Genomic DNA, 7,250 nt, shown 5'->3' with positions numbered 1-7,250 from the left:
GAAATTGACTAGTATGGTCTAGGCTTGAAACCGAGGTAGCAAAGATATTGGAATTCTGCAAGATGACAACCTCCAAGGATTTTAAGCAAAATAAACCTACCAAAACACCAACAAAATCCTTATTTTGTATTTGATTTGCACAGATTAAAATCAGATCCTCAGATTAAAATTTAAATTGTCTATAATATTCTACTGATACAATATTATTGATGTATCTGAGTAGCCTATCTAGGGAGAGCCAATAAAATGTTCTCCACTGTTGTGTGAATCCAAAAGGGGTACTGTATTGGCTTTATTTTCTTTCACACCGTCCTTTGTAGCATGGTTCCAGCAACCATGTGGTGAATGAATGTGTAACCCCACAATTCAGCTTGGTGCAGCTCTGCTGGCTAGTAGTGTGAAAAAGGGTTGGGTAGTACACAAGTTTCAAACTGACAATTAACTCTGAAATGTCCAACTGAATTATTATTATTTTTTAAATGTAACCTTTATATAACTAAGCAAGTCAGTTAAGAACAAATTCTTATTTACAATGACTGCCTACCGGGGAACTGTTGTTCAGGGGCAGAACAACAGATGTTGACCTTGTCAGCTCGGGGATTCGACCCAGCAACCTTTCTGTTAATGGCCCAACCCTGTAACCACTAGGTTACCTGCCGCCCCAATTTTATGTCCCAGGGTTGCTCCTGGTATTTTCAATTTAAGACAAAGCGTGGGAATATTGAGAACTCCAAAGAACCTGTACAAATCTGTGTAAAAAATATTGACATTAATGGATATATCAAGAAAATGTAGTTTTAGCAGTACTTTCACAGGGTTCATTAGTGAGCACTGTCCAGGCGAAATGCTGAATTTCCATCAAGGGTGGAAGAAATTTGATCTTGTAACAACATATTTTTATGCCCTTAGGAAAGACACACCATAAACACGGACAAACACCCTTACATCAGAACACTCATATGAGAGCACTTGACAAGGAGTCCTACCCCATTGCAACTGGGGTAGTACATCTTGGAACTTAACAGAATCTTTGTAACTATGGCTCTTTTAAGACATTATGCATCGAATAAAGATAGACTCTGTTTGGAATACCTTGGAGCAGTGAGACTCATCACTCTTTACATTCACCAGAACAGAAAAGCAGTGTGACAATCCGTCGACTGAAAGAGTCCAGTCTTCCTGTTAGATATTAGTAAAAATCCAAGACCAACCAAAATATGTCCAACCAAACCAAACCCGTTGGATGTGATGCCAGACTAACCATAGTGCCTTAGTCTCGCCTATACACTTTTGACACTTCATTGTATAGCATCTCAAGTACCTCGTTTGACAGGTTCTGAGCAGCACAGACAAAAGTGTCAGCATCCTGTTTGCAGAAAAACCTGTCAGCAGGTTTGGGTCCCTCCACACTTATGCCTAAGGATAGCTTCCTGGGTATTCCAAACAAGGCATCTGCAGCTACAATTTGAGTCCCATTTGCCTAAAACAAATTACTCCCACCTGTCAAATCCATATTGTTGTTTCTTGCTGTATACCCGAGGACATAGAGAGGTTCTGCTGACATCTGAGGAGGCTGGTGGAATCCAACTACTAGTATTGAGTACATGCCCAGTGGGCAAAACTTGGTTGAAAGGACGTCGTTTTATGACATCTTATTGTGGTCGCAAACTGGTTGAAAAATTATGTTTTTTAAACTAACCAGAAAATAATGTATTTTTCTGACCACCATATGACCAGTTGGTCATAATTGTGACTATCTGACCAGCTGGTCATAATTCTGACCACTATAATATGTGATATATTATGTAGCCTACTGGTCATAGTTAAGACCCCATCATAGACCCCATTATTACCTAAGGTGCCAGTCAGAAGTCCTTGTATGACTCATTTGTGAAGATCCTGTAAGATCGAATTTCTGCTCCAAATAAAGTACAGGAAATAACAACCAAAAATGTTGTTGTTGGGTATTCATGGATCAGTACTTCAACCCAAACACGGTGTGTTGAGTAAAGCCAGTAAAAGTTGCTCAAATACACTCACTTTGGATCAACATGATAGCAACATTACATTTGTAAAAAAAAAAAAAAAAAAAACATGAGCAGTCCCATGTGGCAGTCTGTGCATGAACTGTCCTGTCTAAGAGAAACATAGCATATCATTCACACTTCATTTAGCAATATCTGTTGGGCCCAGACATAAGGAGATGAGCAAGCCAAAAGCAGTAGATGGATTATCAGTTCTATTATATATTCTATGCAGAATATCACTACTACAGTTAGTCAGATTATGCAGAATAGTGCAGAAAAGCTAGAATGATCAGCTGCTGATGAACAGGTGCTCTAAGGTCAATTGAAAGCTCATTGGATACAGTACATACCTCCCACAATTCCAAATGATGAACAATGTTTCTACCATTGTGAAACCTAACGATGCCAGTGCCTCAGTCTCTACAACACCCGATCTCACCGCCTCCCTCCTGTGACACTCCACAACTGCCACAGCATGATGTGTCTAGTGGAGTTGAAGCTCAACAGCTGGGATATGAAGCAGCAACTCCTGCAGTGTCCTCCAGTGTCCTCTGTATCAGTCTCTTGGTCTTGGTTTTTGTATATTTAAAGGGTTAGTTTCCCTGAAAGGTTTAAAGGATGTCCATGTACTTGAAAGATACCATGTACCAATAGGTTATTTTTTCACCATAACAATGGTAGATTTGTACCTGCTGGACCTACTGGACCTAATACACAATAGGTACCTACTGTTCTCATTCAATAGGAAGATTTGTTTTTAGGGTTAGTGCTCGGAATTATTTTGTATTTTTTGGAGGTTAGGCCCATCAGGTCCGTGTTCAGCATAGGGTTGAAATCTATCTACATGTCAGAGTCCAATCTAATTGTTTTGTATCCTTTGACAAAACTGACAATTATTTAAAATAACCCTTTTTTTGGTTTGATATGACTTTTATAAATATTTGATAAGATATTGAACAATAGGATATTGATCTATGGGGGGAATAACATTTTCCATGTCAAAGTCAAGGTGCACAGAAAAGGTGGATTTGCGGAGTCTGATGGTGTGTTCAGTAAAGTTGATGGATGTGAGTGGAAGAATGTGACATTGGAAAATGGAGCAAATGGGAGATGTATTTAGGGAGACCCAATTGCTGTCGCGCAAATGGTGGAGGATGCATTGGGAAAGGTGGAGTTAACCAGAGTTACCAGGAGTGGTATGTGGTTGATTTTTTGTGTATCAGAAGAACAAAAGGAACCGGTAAAAGGTGTCATCTCTGGCATCTCGGTGGAAATTGAGGCTCCATGTCATAAACACCACATACCAGGAGTAGTGGAGGAACGTAGGAACCGTATGGTGAATGGACAGAAGAAGGAAAGTCTATATGTTATTGATATTTGATGAAGAGTTTCTCCCGACACATGTATAGCTGGGGTATATGAGATACGCAGTGAGAGCTTTTGTGAACAAGCCGTTGCAATGTCGTAATTGTAAAAAGTTAGGGCATTTGTCAAATGTGTGTAGACGGGGGCCTCCCGGGTGGCGCAGTGGTCTAGGGCACTGCATCGCAGTGCTAACTGCGCCACCAGAGTCTCTGGGTTCGCGCCCAGGCTCTGTCGCAGAGGTCCGTGGGGCGACGCACAATTGGCATAGCGTCGTCCGGGTTAGGGAGGGTTTGGCCGGTAGGGATATCCTTGTCTCATCGCGCTCCAGCGACTCCTGTGGCGGGCCGGGCGCAGTGCGCGCTAACCAAGGGGGCCAGGTACACGGTGTTTCCTCCGACACATTGGTGCGGCTGGCTTCCGGGTTGGAGGCGCGCTGTGTTAAGAAGCAGTGCGGCTTGGTTGGGTTGTGCTTCGGAGGACGCATGGCTTTCGACCTTCGTCTCTCCCGAGCCCGTACGGGAGTTGTAGCGATGAGACAAGATAGTAATTACTAGCGATTGGATACCACGAAAATTGGGGAGAAAATGGGATAAAATTTATACAAAAATAAATAAAATAAAAAATGTGTGGAGACGGAATAAATATGTTACTGAAGACTCAGTCAAATCAAATTTGATTTATCACATGCTTTGTAAACAACAGGTGTAGACTAACAGTGAAACGCTAACTTACGGCCCTTCTCAACAATGCAGAGAGAAAGAAAATAGAAAAAGAATAGAAAAGTAAAACACGTAATAATAAAATAAATACACAAACGTGGCTATATACACGGGGTGCCAGTACCGAGTTGATGTGCAAGGGTACGAGGTAATTGAGGTAGATACTCTATTTATACAAAAGTATGTGGACACCCATTCAAATTAGTGGATTCGGCTATTTCAGCCACACCCGTTGCTGACAGGTGTATAAAATCGAGCACACAGCCATGCAATCTCCATAGACAAACATTGGCAGTTGAATGGCCTTACTGAAAAGCTCAGTGACTCAGCACCATCATAGGATGCCACCTTTCCAACAAGTCAGTTCGTCAAATGTATGCCCTGCCCCAGTCAACTCTAAGTGCCGTTATTGTGAAGTGGAAACATCTAGGCGCAACAACGGCTCATTCCGCGAAGTGGTAGGCCACACAACCTCAATAATATTCTTGTGACTGAATGGAAGCAAGTCACCGCAGCAGTGTTCCAACATCTAGTGGAAAGCCTTCCCAGAAGAGTGGCAGTTATAGCAGCAAAGGGAGGACCAACTCCATATTAATGCCCATGATTTTGGGATGAGATGGTCGACAAGCAGGTGTCCATATACTTTTGGTAATGTAATGTATGTACATATAACTAGGAGTAAGTGACAGATAGTAAACATTAGCAGCAGCGTATGTGAGTAGTCAAATAGGGTCAATGCAGATAGTTAAATAGTTAACCAAATAGCTACCCAGACTAACTATTTAGCAGTCTTATGGCTTGGGGGTAGAAGCTGTTCAGGGTCCTGTTGGTTCCAGATTTGATGCATTGGTACCGCTTGCCGTGCGGTGGCAGAAAGAACAGTCTATGACTTTGGTGGGTGGAGTCTGACAATTTTTAGGGCCTTCCTCTGACACCTCCTGGTATACAGGTCCTGGATGGCAGGGAGCTCAGCCTCAGTGATGTACTGGGCCGTACACACTACCCTCTGTAGCGCTATGCGGTCGGATGCCAAGAAGTTGCCATACCAAGCGGTAATTTCCAGTAGTCCACGATCGACTCCTTTGTCTTGCTGGCGTTGAGGAAGAGGTTGTTGTCCAAGCACCACACTGCCAGGTCTATGACTCCTCCCTAAAGATTGACTCATCATCGTCAGTGATCAGACCTACCACCGTCATGTTGTTGGCAAACTTAATGATGGCGTTGGAGTCGTGCGTAGCCACGCAGTCGTAGGTGAACAGGTAGTACAGGAGGGGACTAAGCATGCACCCTTGAGGGGCCCCGTGTTGAGGGTCAGCGTGGCAGATGCGCACTTGCCTAACATCACCACCTGGGGGTGGCCCATCAGGAATACCAGGATCATGTTTCAAAGGGAGGTGTTCAGTCCCAGGGTCAATATCTTAGTGATGAGCTTGGAGGGCACTATGGTTTTGAACGCTGAGCTAGACTCAGTGGATACACAGTGCTGCAATTGTGTAAGAGTGAAGGAGGTTGAAGTAGCAATCTGTCCAGCCGGTCTCCTATGCAGAGGTATTGGAAATTGCAGAAGGAGCGAGTGGAAATTAGGAAGAAATGTCAATAGACATCTTGAAGCCTGGAGAGAATGTTTATTAGTTGAAGGATCCTGAAATTCTGATAGTAAAGAAGGTGGATTTGTTGCGTTTATTGCGCAGGTGATAAATTACACATGCCAAACAAACAAGAAATCAAAGAAACTGGATATAATTGTGAATGTGGCTAAAAGGTTTTTGGATCTCCAGCAGTGGTGGGAAAAGTACTCAATTTTCATACTTAAGTAAAGGTAAAGATACCTTAATAGAAAATGACTCAAGTAAAAGTAAAAGTCACCCAGTGAAATACTACTTGAGTAAAAGTCTAAAAGTATTTGGTTTAAAATATACACTCCCGTTCAAAAGTTTGGGGTTACTTAGAAATGTCCTTGTTTTTGAAAGAAAAGCACATTTTTTGTCCATTAAAATAACAGCAAATTGATCAGAAATACAGTGTAGACATTGTTAATGTTGTAAATGACTATTGTAGCTGGAAACGGCTGATTTTAATGGAATATCTCCATGGGAGTACAGAGACCCATTATCAGCAACCATCACTCCTGTGTTCCAATGGCACGTTGTGTTAGCCAATCCAAGTTTATAATTTTAAAAGGCTAATTGATCAAAAGAAAACCTTTTTGCAATTATGTTAGCACAGCTGAAAACTGTTGTTTTGATTAAAGCAATACACTTGGCCTTCTTTAGACTATTTGAGTATCTGGAGCATCAGCATTTGTGGGTTCGATTACAGGCTCAAAATGGCCAGAAACAAAGAACTTTCTTCTGAAACTCGTCAGTCTATTCTTGTTCTGAGAAATGAAGGCTATTCCTTGCGAGAAATTGCCAAGAAACTAAAGATCTCGTACAACACTGTGTACTACTCCCTTCACAGAACAGAGCAAACTGGCTCTAAACAAAATAGAAAGAGGAGTGGGAGGCCCCGGTGCACAATTGAACAAGAGGACAAGTACATTAGTGTCTAGTTTGAGAAACAGACGCCTCACAAGTCCTCAAATGGCAGCTTCATTAAATAGTACCCGCAAAACACCAGTCTCAACGTCAAGAGTGAAGAGGCAACTCCGGGATGCTGGCCTTCTAGGCAGACTTTTTATTGGCCAGTCTGAGATTTGTCTTTTTCTTTGCAACTCTGCTTAGAAGGCCAGCATGCCGGTACTACTTAATGAAGCTGCCAGTAGATGGAAGCATGCACCTTTAACGTTTGTTTGCAGCCCGTTATAATACCATAGAAGAAGAAGAAGGGAGCATGGCAGCAAACTGGTTACCGACATAATTAAATAGGATCATAAACTGGGTGGTCGAGACCTGGATGCTGATTGGCTGACAGCCGTGGTATTTCAGACTGTATACCACGCATATGACAAAGGCACCTCTGGGGTTTGTGACCAATATACGACGGCTAACAGGCTGACTACACAGCTCGCGTCGCAAAATAAATGTAGAAATCTATATTATTCAATTATTGCACCCACGCGCCAATGAGCGTCTGCGTTGCCAAAGGCTAAAATAGAAGTCAGTTCTATTTGTGACGCAGATCGCGCTGCAAGCCCTGC

The sequence above is a fragment of the Salvelinus namaycush genome, chromosome 32, assembly GCF_016432855.1.
Source record: "Salvelinus namaycush isolate Seneca chromosome 32, SaNama_1.0, whole genome shotgun sequence".
NCBI classification, from domain to species: Eukaryota; Metazoa; Chordata; class Actinopteri; order Salmoniformes; family Salmonidae; genus Salvelinus; species Salvelinus namaycush.
This window is presented reverse-complemented; position numbering follows the sequence as displayed.